A 17,136-nucleotide genomic window follows, 5' to 3' on the forward strand; every position below is an offset into this window, starting at 1 on the left:
GAGAAATCGCCTCTATTAAAAAATGACACACCAAATAAGTGAATGAGAGAGCACCTATGTTGTATAAAATATCATGCTTGGACACTCACTTCTCTATTATTGGTAGAGCTTGTGAAGCATATACAAGAGAGTATTTGCAAGTGAAAAGAAGGGTACGAATTGGAATCCAAACACAAATTAAAATTAGGTGACTCTTTGTTAGAAAATGAGTGCCACTTAAGCTATGGTTGAATAAGGGTGATTCAATGGCCATAGTGTACATGTCATCTCATGTAAAAGATTAAAAAATTAATAATCATCTCAAGATTGTAGTCGATTGCCACGCAAACTGCTCGGTGATGCCTGGTGATTAAGTTCCTGGAAACATGAAGCACAAAAAAATTTAGAGAAATGATATTGTAGCATGTACTCGTTGCTTGAGTTTAAGTGTTGTTTGAGAATTCTACGGGGCAACTGCAAACTTTCAAAATTTTGAGTGCATTCTTTAACTCAAAAATTCAAGAACAGAAAAAGCCCAAAGCAGAAAAATATGAAGGTCAAATGTCACAATTTGGAACGAGCTTGATTAGCATACCTCTGAAAAATGCAGGTGTCCAAGTTGTGTACAGGTTGACTTCACAATGGTTTCCCACAGTAAGCCAGTCTCTTCTACTCTCACAAAATTCAATATCTTTCCAACATAGCTCTTGAAATTAAATCCCTCCTGTCTCTAATACTATACAATGAGACCCTGTCTGTTTAATAGAGCAGCTGATCATTTCATGCCAAAATCACTATGCAAGAAATCCTTAGAGGTGTTTTGTTGCAACTATAAAACCAACCAGACCTACTGAAGAATAGCCCAAAAGTCATATCATGAGGAAGCAAAGCAATAAAACCCCAAAATGAAACACTTTGAATACACTGACCAAAAGAAATGACAAAACCATAGCAAGAAACAGGTAATGGAAATTGTTTGATTCCTCCCGTGAAAGGAAGGCTACGAAGTATTTTAGTTGCAATAACAAACATGAAATCATAAATCATCTTTCAAAGCAGCACTATCCAATCCTAGCATGGCTCAAACAATTTGCAACGCAAGATCAGTTTAAACTGTCACTGAATTTTGGGCAGTTGGGTTATTGGCCATAACACCATTAGGATCATCTAGGTTCTTTTCATTCCAATAAATATTTTGGCACAACAACCCAACTGATCAGAAAACTTACTTGGCATAAATGAACCACCAACCCCTCCCCATGATGATGGCAATGCTCTTCAACAAAATTAAATTCCAGTCAGAGAACACCATGTTCTACGGTAACTTAGAAGTTAGAACCACCATTCCCTATTTGATCTAATCCAAAATCTCCACATACACTAACAGTTTACAGTTCCAAGGCCATCAAAAATGCAGGGAAACCGAGCAAAAAGCGCAACTGCAAATGGGTAGAAATGGAAATGTAAACAGTAAGTCAGCAAGCATGGATCCTTGGGCCTGTTATCTGTAACTCCCAATGTTTAAGTAAGAAATATCATTATGGAGGCCTGGGAAGTGATGAAAAATGGTCAAACTGAAAAAGAATTCAAAAGAAATATGGGGAAACTCACCTTGTGGTAACTGATAACGAGATGAACAGTGGTTTGAAGAGCATTTGGAAGGCTTGTGAGGTTGTTAAGATTTTTCTTTCCTAGAAGGATTAGTTTCTCAGATATGGCATGTCATTTCATGATCACCAACTGTGGTGGTCCCCTCTTGTGAAGTTTGAGGGCAAGTTGCTGTTCGACTCTCCCTACTTCTTAACTTTAAGGTTTTTCAAGAAAGGAATTAACTCAACCAATGAACTCTTTACCAGATGATAAAATACCAACGTGTAGATTGCTAGCTCTAACACCCTTTGTTTGAGCCAAAATTTTTGGCCTCCTAGCCATTGCCAAGAAAAAAATGGATAGGCTAGGAATTGGACTAAACTCTGTCTCCAAACAAAGTATTAGATAGTATACTATTTTGGAACAAGAGAGAGACTTTTTTGAGTATGGCCATTTTAATTAGAGGATGCCAATAAGTTTAGAAGGGAAGTAATGGCTGAAGGGGTTTAGATTCCTTCTTCAGCATATGTGGACTGTCTCCTAATGGCAGAATTGGATCTCTCTAATTAAGATGGAAGAGACAATACACCTAATATGCGGCCATGGACGACCAAGGAAAATGTTGGATGACGAAATTTGGTGAAGTAGGAATACCTCTATAACTAAGTTGCATGATATGGGGAAATGGAAACCTGAATTTGAAACAGAAATGTGATGGAAATGTGACCCCTCAAATTAGTAAACAGTGAAATTTTCAGTTTTAACATTATGTTTTAGAATATAGATTCATGATTTAAAAGATACCTTTTTATTTTAGATCCAAAATCCTGGTCACGCAGTTTTTTCACCAAAAGTAAGAAGCAATACGATGCTTTTTTCAGCCCCACTGAAATGTATTTTAGGCGTGTTTCAGCCTTGTTTTGGAGTTTTTGTACTGAAATGTGGCTGGTATGCAGGGGGTACATTTCCTGCAACATAGCTCTACAATAATTGTTTTTATCCTGCTAGGTCCTTCCTTCCTTCATGAGTCATGAAACATTGGACTTGAAAGACATAGCATTGAGTATGCATAGATGGATTCCAACTCCACAATTTTCAATCATTTGCAGACACCAAAGGACTGACTTTGAGCATGTCAATAATTTTCACCAATTTTCATTGAAATTCATTTTGTATTGAAGCAACATGCCAAAATAACATCTACAATAAAAGAGTTCCAATTCTGCCTTTATGTACAATACACTATACTGTTATCAAAAAAGGATGTATCAAGCTTATAGTAGCAAAAAGGCAAATAACCTTTTCCTGGAGTTTGTTAGAGTTCAACCAACATTTACACTGAGATTTTATATGCTTTGAGTTCAACAAAAACATTTCAATAGCTCAATACGATAACCATACAAAATTGAAATTAGATAATGTTGTACGTATCCAAAAACATTTTCAACCCATCATGCACACAACATGTTCTTGGATTAGGAGATCCCTTTATAGGGTTATGCCCATATTATATCCATGAATACTCATCAGCTCGAATATTTGTCATCTCGCCATTGATTGCTGGCACTTTGATTGTTCTCTTCACCCGCTATTTCCTGTATAGAGTTCAAGCGGCGATACAATCCGACTGGTTGTACAATAGGAGGCATCACCCTAGGGTGTGGAACCAAAATGTTATGGGTTGAAGTAGGCTGCCCAATGAATGAATTTGGTGCAATTGGTGGAAACAACTAGGGGGTTCGATGATCAAACGGGAGAGGTGGACGTGGTGAATCAAATGGAAAATGAATCAATGAACCCCTCATATTTGGATCCACGTTATTCTCATGAAATAAACGAACTTGGAATCTTGAAGTATTATGAGATGTGGAATCTTCAGCTGTAACAAAAAAAAAAACACGTTATGCAATTGCATTGAAGACATTGAAGATAATGATATTTTGAATTTCACATAAAATGATACATCAATTGACATTTCCATACCAGTATTTTGCAAAATAGAACCTTGTACCCTTCTAGATGTGTGGTCTAGATTGATTTCTTTTGTAGAAGAAATCTCCAATTGTCCATTCATGCTTCTTTTCCTTCCACGACACCGTCCAACCTTTAGAAACTGTGGTCCATATTTTCTTGATTTCAATGCAGGAACACTTTGCCCCCCATTTTTTGTTGGGCTCAATAAACTATGTTGCCTCTTGGTAGTGACCTTGGATGGAGTTACAACATCAAATTTCTTATTATTGTACTCTTGGCTTACATTTTTTACCAATTGATTTAGTGCATATGCCTGCTCCAAAGTTGTGGGTGTTATTTGTAATAAACCCCTCAATCTCTTATGAGTTGATGACATCACAAGTTTAATTTCCTCATCGATTGTTAGGGCGTTATCTGACCTTACAATGGTTGAATCAGTGGAAGGAGAAGCTGGAAGGTTCATTTCAATTTCTGGGCTCATTACAAACGATTCATTTAAATCAAGTAAATATCCAGGTCCTTCTGTAATAGACCTAGAGACATTAGGCAATTCATTTCCCCTTGAAACATTGCTAGTCACTAAAATCACAACTTTTAGAATATGCTTACAAATATTGCCATTTAGGGCCCATTTGCAATTACAAAAGTTTAGGTTCAGTCCTTTATAGATGACATGATACCATGTATCATGAGTTGCCATAGTTTGGCTACGAACCAAATACTCACTTTCCTTGTTTCCATCAGCCATAAAATCTTCATCTGGGATATTCTTTGCTTTGCACTTACTTAAATTTATTTGTTACTCAATTTTTGAAGCTCGGAAAAAACCAACATTTTTTAGACGTTGCATGTGAATGTAATACAAATTAACCTTTTTTAATAATAGGTGCAACAGCCAGTCCACCCTTCTATGGGACACATTACTCTTCTCACAGAGGTACCTTTGCTTTAGATACCGGTGATAAGATTCGATAGCATTATTAGTATCTTGGTTGGAATGTGGGAAGTCCCTATATGCTTTTTCCCACATATCTGGAAAAAAAACATATATTAGATGTGAAGAAACAATAGAAAATGATCAATTACAAAATAAAATGATAAAATGCAACTTTAAGAAACTTACATAATTTGTTGTTGTTTAACCAGTTGGTTGCAAAATAATCCAAAAACACAGTTTCTTATTTGAATTCATCAAAGAAATTTTGAATTTCATGTTGCACGGATGCATCTTCACATGAATGCATGATTAATCCTAGAGCACAGAAGATACAGACTTTATTTTCCTTTCCCCTGACTTTGGTTCCAACATTTTTCAACCACGCTTTACGGACATGCCATACACACAATAATAGTGTATAGTTTGTGCAAGTCCTGAAATAATATAACATTATAAGAGAATATCCTTGAACATTATTGCTTTTTATCTCTTCTAAAAAGAAAAAACTGGTTCACCTTAATGCCTCGATTTCCACTGCTGCATCATCTACAATGACAGCTTGGACATGTCAATCTGGGTTTTCCTTTTTCCCATTTGCAAATAATTGTGACATCCATTTACAAATATCAGGAGTACCATTCCGTGATGATATTACCCATGCCACTAGAATCCCATTGTGATGATCATCAAAAGCCATTATGGTGTACAGTTGATACTGCATTACAATAAGAAAACAAGATTATAAGCATATAAGAGGATGACATTGAAATAAAGTTGAAAAAATAAAGTTTTGGTAAATATGTTTACCCCATATTTGTTAGTGTTAAAAGTGGAGTCCATTGATAACATGTTGTTGTGTGAGTATTTCACCATCATTGAAAGCATCGACTTAGTTTGTATGCCTATAATGAAAGGGATGTTTATAACAACATCTTGTTGTTGGTAGAAGAAAAAGCTCTCTCGGCACTCACTAACCCAACAATCCACACTCATTGGATCACTTTCATGCTTCACATACTCTAGCCTCTTGATGTTATTGTACATGTTTGACACATCCTTTCTTGTCATGAAAGAATCTCGAGGTGCCCCTGTGAACAACTCACCAGATCCATACCTTAAATTATAGATAAAATTTTCCCAGATCATCGTAGCATTAAAACCATCACGAACCAAATCTTCAACAATAGTTTGTATATGCTTTGTTAAATGCGGTGCAAAATTGAATTTCTTGGGCATGTCATTTGCCTCATTTCCATGACAAACCACATTTTTGTCATCAATATGTCTACATGCTATATATATTAGAACGGCATCATTTGGTCTAAGAGCAACTCGTTGCATAATAAAGTGACACTGACAACCAATTTTTATGCTGTGACGTGGAAGACGTTTTTTAGTTGTGGATCCAGGTTCAGCTACATTGCTGGATTGTACATGATTTGGACCATAGGCACACCAATATCCGTGATCAATAATTTACCAAAAATAAAATAAAATATTTATGCATGTTTGACATACTGAACTTAAAATAAAAATTATATATATATATATATATATATATATATATATATGAGAGAGAGAGAGAGACTCACACAACATATTCTAGATATGTTGAAGAATTTGTCCTCTTGATATCCTTCAAATCTTTAATTCGTCGAGTTTTAGCAACAAATTGAGTAGGTGCACTTTTCCTCATTTGATTTCCACTTATAAAATCCTCAAGTCAACAATATGGAATAATCGCGACTTGGTCTCCTGCTACTTCTGTCCATGTCAAATCTTCCGCTGAAAACTCTATCATTCCTTCTGGGTCCTCAACCTCCAACTCATTGATCAAGTCCCACTTCTTCATTCTTCAAATCCCAGTACAAATGAGGGAACACGAATATTGACTAAACATATGAGCAACAATTCATACTATAAATATTGAACACCACTTGAAATGCAATTTTTTGTAGTGTGTACAATTTACACTCAAGACCCCACCAGATATAAACACATTTAGAGCATAATTCCTTATCTCCCCTTCAATATTTCCTACCCATGCACAAAACAGTATTATAGACTTTCAAATACTTCATCTTGGTATAATCAATACATTGCTGAAAGAAACATAATAACATGCAAAATCTGTTGCAAAGAAAATCCAACAACTCCTTGATAAATATGGATCATGACATGGGTTTATATTCTGAAGACCCAACCCTATTACTGAAACCTCTGTCTATGTATCTCAATTTAAAATAGAACCCTCAATCTCTTGGCTCCAATTCATCTGTAAAGATTCCCCACCTCATTGTTCTTTATCCAAATCCCTGAAACAAGAACTTCTTGCACAGAAGCTACTTAGTAGATGTTGCATAAGCACTTTTCTGAGTTTTGAGTTTTACCAACATAACTGTTTGAACCCAATGAGTAGCTGGCTACATTCGCTAAAGTCCTATGAAAATGGGAAATGTTTTTGTTCCCAAACCCATATCTGTTACCTTTTGAAGTGTATTTCTTATGAAGGTGTCAAAATAGCCCTAACTCCATATTATTAGTGTGAAAAGTTAGTGCTGCTATAAGATGATGTTATAATGTCTGATTTCACAGTGGCTTTGACTAATTGCCATTTATCCTGTAGTTCCTGCAGTTCCATACCAGAGGGAAAAACAATTGGCTCCTGCAACATCTCCAGTTGTGGATATAATGAAAGGTATCCCTACCTTGTGTTCATAAATTATTTTTCAAAAATGCCATTTTAAAATATTCTTCTAAGCAGACATGACAAGGTTGTCTAGACTGAAATATTACTGTAATGATGCATCATTTATTATATGTTGTGTTAGTAGAGATGACCAGAGCATCTCAGGAGTATTGAGAAGAAAACACTAGGATAAACATAACCATGGGTATGAGTAGAAGAAATGCAGAAGCTGACTTACAGTTGCCTCCTAGATTTAGATTCTTCCCTACAGATGAAGAGTTGGTTGTGCATTACTTGTGCAAGAAGGCAACCTCTCAGATGATCCCTGTTCCTATAATAACAGAAGTGGATCTCTACAAATATGATCCATGGAAACTTCCAGGTATATTTTTCATTTCTCCCCTCTAATCCTTGTACCCATATTTCTAAACAGATTATAGAAGGTGTGATCAGACGGATTTCAGGACTTAACGAAGAGCCTATTCTTTTATTTTTTCTGTTTACAGAGAAGGCCCTGTTTGGAGAGAAGGAATGGTATTTTTTCACTCCAGGGATAGGAAGTACCGGAATGGACCAAGGCCCAATAGGGATGCTGGTTCTGGATACTAGAAAGCTATAGGTGCTGATAAGCCCATTACTGCTAGAGGTGGAAAGAAGCAAGTGGGCATCAAGAAGGCTCTTGTCTTCTATGCTGGGAAAGCACCCAAAGGCACAAAGACAAATTGGATCATGCACGAATACCGTCTTGCTGATGTTAGCAGACCTGCAAGGAAGAAAGGCAACTTAAGAGTAAGTTCTTTTGTCCTCTTTGTAAGGTCTTGAGTCGGTAGTTTTGGAAATACAGTTCGCTGGGTCAATTTGGCTTTTGGTTGTTATGTTCCATGCTTTCCCCCTTCTGTTTCTTCCCCTGTTTGCTCATATGGGCATTAGCAATAAGGATATTGGTGTTGAATTCTTGAATCCTCAATTACAGATTTTGGTTCTGTATTGGATTGGAATAGAAATAAAAGACACAGGACTTAAATGATTGATTACTCAATTGAAGCTATTGTCAGTGGAATGTTTGGATTTGCATTTTTTATGGGAAGAATTATTGTATTTTCTTCTATCAATTCTCTAAGGCCCAAAGGCTGGGAATTGTTTTTCCTTGTCTTGGATTTGGCCATTCGAAAATAGTTAGAGAATGAAATAAAAGTTAGGGACTGGATTCTATATTTTCTTGTCTGCTCTGTCATTTATTTTGTGTATACTAATTGAACATATTCTTCTTAATGTAGTTGGATGATTGCGTTCTTTGTATTACCATGCTCAGACTGGAGAATTTCTTGCAGGAACAGCCACAATCAACGTATAATTTTAGTATGGACGGTCTATGTGTTGATTTGTTCTTGATTTGGGTTATTTGTCATGCCACATGATTCTTAATCTATATGAAGTCTTCTTTGATTCTTAATCTGTATGGAGTCTTCTATAAATTTTGAATGGCGGACCTAAGATGCTTTTGACCAAGCTGGTTTTGGGTTTAGGATTTTTTCTTAAGCAGATACAGGTTTCTGTATTCAGGCCGGACCCTAACTATGTTATTGTGGACCCTAACTGTGTTATTGTGGTCAATGCAGGAAAATATCCCTATTGAGGAGGTTTTTGTAAACCTTCAATGCAAACGGGAAGGCTTGACATCTAATGAAATACAGCAGCGGTTGGAGCTCTTTGGACCCAACAAGCTTGAATAGAAAATGGTAAGCTTTCTTCCACAATGCTCCTCATTCCTTGGAATGATCTTTACCTGGTTCAAATACATTCATAATCTTCCTCCTCTGGTCTTTGGGATGTAGGAAAGGGCAGTCATTTAAGATTTTGGAATAGAAACACTCCCTTAATAGCATGAAACAATGAACTAGTTTCTCACACCCTGTTTCTATTTCTAATTACTTTCTTTGCAGGAAAGTAAATTCTTGAAATTTTTGGGCTTTATGTGGAATCCTTTATCATGGGTCATGGAAGCTGCAGCAGCGATGTCCATTGCTTTGGCAAATGGAGGAGTAAGTACATTTTAAACAGTAGTGTCAAACCAGCGCTCAATAGAGGGCAGTGTCTGTATGGCCATGCCAAAATCAGTGATGCAGCTTTCGGAGCAGAAAAGTGAATGAATGAATGTTGAGTGAATGAAGAGATGAATCCACTTGGGCAGTTTCAGTTCCACGTCAATAACAACTGTAATAATCCTGATAAGTCTCGGGGAGACAGACATTTTGTTACATGGTCTGAACAGGTATGTCTGATCAACTTCTTTGTGCATCCCAACTAACTAGCTATGAGTTATTGTTAGTTTCAGTATTCTGTAATTATTGAACAGGATTGATCTCTGAAGGCTTTGGGTTCATGGATGTCTGCACAGGAAGATAACATGCTTCAAGAGCAGGTTAGGATTCATGGAACTGAGAGGTGATGTGTTATATGAATCAGTGAATAATGTAATGTTGGGTTCTGCTGGGATTTGGTATTTGATTGAATCAAATTGAATCAAATAGATGAGGCCGATTGGGTTCATTTTTGCACCAGTGGTTTAATAAGTTCATTTCGATTGAGCATTCGTTTCTGACCATTAATGGGTTGTTTAGATTATTAGCAGAGTTGTTTTCTATAAGATTTTTTTTTCGGCAATAGTCAATATAGTGTGTGATTCCATGTTATTTTCTCTCTTGTCCTAATTGTTTCAGACGTGGCACTGAAATATTACATCCTCTCTCTTAAATTACATTTTTTTCCCGATTAATATGTGTGCTCTTTTTTGCTCATTATGTTTTAGGTATGGTCTGTTGCCCTATTACTCATCAGAGGTCATGTAAAGGAATTTCTGCCTTTCTGATGCTCGTTTCTTCTTTACATTTTTTGCAATGATTAATAAGACTTGTAGGTCTAGCGATTAAACTTGGAGATATTGTTCCTGCAGATGCTCGGCTTCTTGAAGGAGTCCCTTTAAAAATTGACTAGGTTCTTTCTGTCCGAACTACTTTTTGAATGGTTGTAAAAATATGATATTTTTAATGTAATATAAGGCTGGAATTGAAGGATAGCAGCGATAACAAGCAAAGGATAGCAGATTATCGATTTTGCATAATTGGAATGTGAGAGCATGATTGTATTTTTACCTCGCGCCCGGGATTGCCTGCGAGGTGGGTGCAGATGATGCGCAGACTGTTGCAGAGGATGCGCAGAGGGCGAGAGCTAACTAGCACAGAGGATTCGTAGATGGTTGCAGAGGATGCACAGAGCATGTAAAGACGGTTGCAGAGGATGCGCAGACAGTTGCAGAGGATACGCAGAGCAGGTTCGAACCGGGAGAGAGTTTTCAAAAATGAAAATGGTATTTGGGCGCGAGGGGAGGTGGCTGTTTGAAAATGGGTCCCGGTGCCAGCGCGTGGATGGCGGGTCCCGCGTTCCCGGAAACGGTGGTTTGTTCTCGCCGGAATAATGATGCATGGAGGATGACCCCCCTCAACATCCATTCGACATCCATGCTATAGCCGACCTCCATACGGGCATTTAATGCCCTATGTCAGGCTGGTTAGCTCTTGCTGTATGAAGAGGCTGCGCGATATTGATTGCAGTCGTTTGATTGAAAGCTTGGTTTGGAGCCATTCGATGGAAGTCAACAACTGAATGTACAGGCCTGCAGCACCATGGAGTTGACGTGAAGTTTTTGATTTTGACCGCCAGTAAAACAATTAATGTGATTTACGTTGGTTCGTAGATTGTAGGTGAAATGTTTTAATTTTAATGTTTTTAAATTGACGGGAGTATGGCACAAGAGTAATGGTAATATCATTATGTTGTTTTCGTTTTATTTTTTTGAATATGTAATGCAACACACAATAGTGTTGACCAGGGTATTGTGAAGCAGTGTGAATATAGAAGAACAGGGTACGGTGGAAATTTTTTTTGGTTGATTGTAATGCAATATAGCGCAGTAGCACATGGATTTTTTTCTGTTGATTGAAGTGTAATGTAACGCACAACAGTGCGAGGGTAGCTTTGTTGATTATTCGTTGAATGCAATATGCATAGCAGCGCTAAGGGAATGTAAGTTTTTTTTTGTAATGAAATATGCAGAAATATAAATATATGTAATTTTACACACAGCAGTGTAATATTTTGCAAGCTGAAACAGAGTATGTTCAGGAGAAGACAGAGTAATTTTTTTTGTATGGAACTGGAAGTACTTGGTGAATCCCTCTATTAAGAGGAAGATCTTTTTGTAACAAGTTGTTTTTTTAGTGAATACAAAGTTTGTTTTGTGGGTGTAAGAAAGTCTATTTACTCAACAAACAATTTTTGCTTTCGTGTGTTAAAGATCTTATGTAAAAACAAAGTATCATTCTCTCTTCATTATTTTGTTTTGGAATTTACCAGAAAATTACCAACAAAAATATCAATATATCGAAATTTTATGATGGGAAGTTTCATCCAAAATAAATTCTATGATGGAAATTTTTTCGCAAAAAGAGATAAGCCCGTGTGCAAAAATCTGATGCGTGATATTCACCCCAAATATACCTCTGTTTTCGCTGGTTAACGCACCGCTATGTGAGGCACCAGGCAATTGAGCAGGCCAGGTCGATTGAGCAGGCGGAGCAACAGTGGTTGGAGGCAATGATCTAACAGGCTAGTCCTTTGTCCTAACTGCAACACTGGATGGAGGTAATGTCCTGACTGCCAGGGGATTTTCATTTTCTTGTGAGGCACCAGGCCGGGTGGATTTAGCAGGCGGAGCAACACTGTCTGGAGGCAGTAAGATGTACTCTGTCTTATGTGTGGAGGGAAGAAGATGTACCCTGGACTAGGTGCCTGGGGATTTTCATTTTGTTGTCTGAGATCATCAGAATCTTTGTATTCCTCCCCCCATTTCGCTGTTCCACCTTCAATATCTCCGGCAGCCAAGCCCTCCTCTGGCGGCGCAGCCGGAGGGCGTTGGCTGTTTGCTCTATGATCGGGGGCAGCCTGGTTCTGGTTCTCATCGGAATTCCTGCAACACCATTAATTCTATCAACACAATGAGTAGTTGGCATTATGGTTTGTTAATGAAACCTCACAACAACCAAGAATATCCGAGACAGAATTGCTGTACTGAATAGAATGCTTGGCAAATGGGTTGCTCCCCCTGGATTCTCTAGACATTTCTCGAGTACCCTACGTCGAAGTCTTGCAGTTCTTTACGCCTTGATTCGCACTCCGTTAATTTCGGCACTGTAGCTGAAGTTACAGTTGTTTTTATTGTAGATCGCAATTAGATTCTCCGTAATCAAGGGTTGTGCTTAGGGTTTTATCCTTCCGAATTCAAAATAGAATTTGATGCATCACACATCGGAGCTCCTCGGTAGCAATCGCGCCTCGTTTTAAAATTGAGAACGTTGAAGTTCAAAAAAAGACACAAACAATGCCCGCTGGCAGGGTCGTTGAGTTTTAATGCTTCGAAGTTCCGGTCATGAAATGTTTTATTTTATTTTTTATTATAAATATTAAATATTAGTTGTTGAAGTGTAGTTTATTATGGGGACAAGTTGAAGAATCAGATCTAGCTTTGCATGTTAAATAGCCAGAGCAGAACATCCACCGGCCATAATTCTTGACCACGTAACGGCTAAATTGACTAATGGCTAAATTTCACCGGGACGGTTAATTCAACTAGACTAGGGACATAACTTTTATTTAATTAAATAAGTTAGATTGATTTGATTAATTGGACGGGCATAACTTTTATTTAATTAAATAAGTTAAATTGATTTGATCATTAAATTGAAAGTTAGTTATATTCCTTAAACGATTAACTAATATATAAATATATATTAAAATAAATTAATTTTAAATTACTAGTTAGTAATAAAAGTTACTTGATGAAATATAAATATATAAATATTAGAGTGATTAAGGATTAAGAAAGATTTAATAAATTATTTATCAACATTGTACCATAGTTAATTTAATTTGATTATTAAATAGATAATTAGTTGTGTTTTTATTATATTAAAAGTTAAAGATCTATATGAATATAAAAGTTTTTAACTATTTTATAAGCTATTAATTAAAAATATATATTAAAATAAATAAATTAAAAATATATATTAAAATAAATTAATTTTAATTTAATATTTAATTATAAAAATTATTAACTATAAAAATTAGAGGAAATTTAATTTAATTTATTTATTTATTTAAATATTAGTTTATTTAAATTATTTAAATTATTTATTTTTATGTTGTTACGAATCTCGAGATTAATAACAGTAATAACAGCTACAGCTACGTGAAAAGTTAAACTTTATCTGTTAATTAATTTAATATTAGTATGTATAAAAAATTAATAAAATGGTTAAGTCAAATATGGGAAAAAATAATTTATTTTTTTCTTATCATTTAAAATGGTAGAAATAATTTTAGATTAGAAATAATTTTAATCTAAAACTAGGCGAATGTCATTTAAAATTAATAAAATTTAAATATAAAATGTTAATACTGAACCAAGTTTTGAAAGGGTATAGTTTTTTTTCATTTTATATAATATGATGAAATAGCTAGTTTTTGTTTGGTTAGATTGTTGATTTTTATTATTTCAAATGTATTTTTTAAATGCATAATAATATTTAGAGTTGTGAAAAATTATTAAAATAAATCTATATAATTTTAACAATTTAAATTTGTCAGTATAATATTTTTTCACTGGATTTTGAACAAAATCCATTGAAACAACAAAAACTACAAGCTAAACTTAGATTTTTTAAACTACACTTTATAAAATTTTAAAACTACACTTTATTAAAAAAGGAAAAACACATTCCACTGAAAAAAGAGAGAAAACCATAGAAGAAGATGAAAATATATCTCCAAAACAAGATGGAAAAACTAAATAAGAAATTGTAACAATTCTCCAAATAAAACCAACAATAACATGCTTTTAACTTTTAATATATATATGAATGTAAAACCTGAACCGCAATTTTTCTGTTTTTTTTTTTTAATTTCCTTTATTTGGGCATACTAAGAGTTATATGAAGGTTTGGATTCTAACTTTGCTAGTCTAGCTACTTGGGCATTTAAATTATTCTCATGGCAGGAGTATAGAGATCCTTGTGCATATACTTTTTTTAATACCTCTTTTGACCATAGCCCATTATGGATATAAACGGAAAGACCTTTCAGCGTATGCAATACCGCATAACTCTAATTTAATTGTTGACATATTAATGTGTGATTATGATATGTGTTATTTGGAGTGTTGTTCGGTGATTAATGTTATAACCATTGTTAACCTATGGCATTCCTATTTGACTTGGATCCATCACCAGTTGGCACTTTATTGTTCACAGTACACCGATCAATGATGGAGAATTTCCTCGGGGAATGGACAGTGAGGATGGGTGGGTGTGTGGTTAGGCTAACCACCTACCCCTCCTCGACGTTGAGCTTCCAATCTCGCCGGTGATTCTAGAGGAAAAAATCCTGGCAGCCGACGATTGCAGAATGATTAGGGTTTTCCTTGTCATTGTTTCCATCTTGGTCTATCAACTTCACCAGACCTGAGTGTTCAAGGCTGCTGCTATTGGTGTAGTCTTCCTTTTTGGACCAACATACTAGCTATACCGCTCAGGTAAAGACTTTTCTTCTTCATGTGCAGAGATTAGGGTATTTATAACTTTAACTCCCGCAATTACTTGGAGAAAATTTTCCTTATGGTTTTATTTTGTCCTTGCTAATGAGAGATAGCAGAAGAGTATTGGGGTTTCCGATGGGATTTCAACTTCATATTAAGAAGGCAAGGTCCCTCATTGTTGTAACCGTCACTTCTTAAAATAAATTCTCTTGTCATGTCCATCTATATTTTCTTTCCCTTAATCTCATTGCCTAACATGGCCCTTTACTACTTTTGTGTAGGGCTACTTCAATTTTCACAAGTGAAGAGCAGTTAGGTGATCGCTCAGGTAAAATGTATCTTTCCTTTTCCAGGGGCTTTGTTAATGTAAATTTTGCACAGGGAAGCCCAAATAAAAATTTCTGAGCAAAGCAGAGTTTTTCAACCAAAATAAACTTGTATTAATTCATAAACTCCCTGATACAAATTTTTTCCTCTTTATGAGAGGGATTCACCAAAAACTTTCACAAAAAAAATTACTCTGCGTCTTTTACAAATAATTTTACACTTCTGTGTAAAATCTTCATTCACTTCTATGTGAAAAGCTTTTACATTCACTACTGTAAAATAAATTTACATGGATTTACTGTTGTAAAAGAAATCCTTCACATTCACCCCTGTGTGAAATTTTCATTACATTCAAGCGGCTGATCATTCACATTACATATTCAATTAAAAAAAACAATTACATTTGCGCTACTGCGCCACACCATACATTTCATTTCAGTGCATTTCAATGCATATGCTCCACAATTTTATTCGCACTGCTGTGCGTTGGATTTCTTGTTGTTTTCTTTGCTGCTGTGAGCCCTCTTTTCATCCCCTGTTACAATACACGATAAAAAACACACAAACAAAAACATATACCAAAACAAAAGGATTTTTAAATGTTAGTTGACTTGCCCATACCTATTTTAAATTCCCCATACTTCCGTGCAAACAAAAATTAAAACATTTACCAACGACTATGACATTTCATTAAATACATTAAATAAAAACGGCGATAAAAGCAAAAACTAATGTTCTAGCAGGTTGAATAAGATCTATGTCTGTTGACCTGATCGGACAAATTTCGCACACCAAACTCACACAAGCCAAACGATGTTTAATGGCCGGGGGATTGGTGGTTTTCAAATCGTACTAAGGACACGTGTCACATGGTCGGGGTGTTCAGAGCCCTTCTTACGGATACCGCTTTTGCCAATAGGTGGTGCGGGGAAGTTTGGGTGGTTTTGCCAAAACAACACTGCAATAAATGTGCGGTTGAAATTAATATTTCAACACTCCCCTTTAATTTCAACTGCTGGGTTATCAGTCATACCCAAACATTTCCTCAAAAATTCAAAGCTTTTTTGGTCCAATGGCTTTGTCAAAATGTCTGCAACCTGTTCCTGAGTCCTGCAATGTTGTAGAACAATTTCTCCATTGCTCACCAATTCTCTGATGTAGTGAAACCTTGTGTCAATGTGTTTCGTTCTCTTATGAAACACGAAATTCTTGGATAATGCAATAGCTGAGCTATTGTCACAAAAAATCATTGTTGCTTTTGCCTGCTCTTGACCTGAGCCCCTCAACATCCTTCTCATCCAAACTGCTTGACATGCTGCTGCTTTAGCTGCCACATATTCAGCCTGTGTTGTAGACAACGCCACGATAGGCTGTTTCTTAGAAGCCCATGAAATGGCTCCTGAACCCATGTGAAAAACATAACCGGAAGTGCTTTTCCGATCATCTACACTTCCAGCCCAATCACTATCAGTGTATCCAACCAAATCTGAACATTCTGAAGTAGTATATAAAATGCCAAACCTTTTAGTACCTGTAACATACCTTAGAATTCTTTTTGCTGCCTGCCAATGTACTTCCTTTGCCCTCTCCATGAATTTGTAAATTAAACTAACAACAAACATAATATCCGGCCTAGTTGCAGTTAAATACACGAGGCTGCCAACTATGCTCTTGCACAAACTAGGATCGAAATCCTTGCTGCTATCCTCTTTGCTGAGTTTTAATCCCATTATTGTGGGAGTGATTGCTGCCTTGCACTCTTGCATATGGAATCTTTCCAACATTTCATTTACATATTTTGCTTGTGAGATAAAAAATCCATTTTCATTTTGATCTACTTCTATTCCTAAGAAGTATCTCAACAAACCCATGTCAGTCATTTCAAATTCTTCTTTCATGACTGTTTTTAACTGTTTAATGAGGTAGTCATCATTACCTGTAAAAATCACATCATCAATATATAACACAACAATTAGCAATTTATCATCCTTT

The 17,136-nt window shown here is 35.9% G+C and overlaps 1 pseudogene; it reads left to right on the top strand.

The window, feature by feature from the left end:
- Positions 1-7,370: 7,370 nt before the first annotated feature.
- On the top strand, positions 7,371-10,644 carry LOC149242190 (NAC domain-containing protein 68-like; annotated as a pseudogene).
- Positions 10,645-17,136: the final 6,492 nt, after the last annotated feature.

Source organism: Pinus tabuliformis, chromosome 8 (genome assembly GCF_031772625.1).
Source record: "Pinus tabuliformis cultivar Carrire ecotype Pingquan chromosome 8, CPIR1, whole genome shotgun sequence".
Lineage (NCBI taxonomy): Eukaryota > Viridiplantae > Streptophyta > Pinopsida > Pinales > Pinaceae > Pinus > Pinus tabuliformis.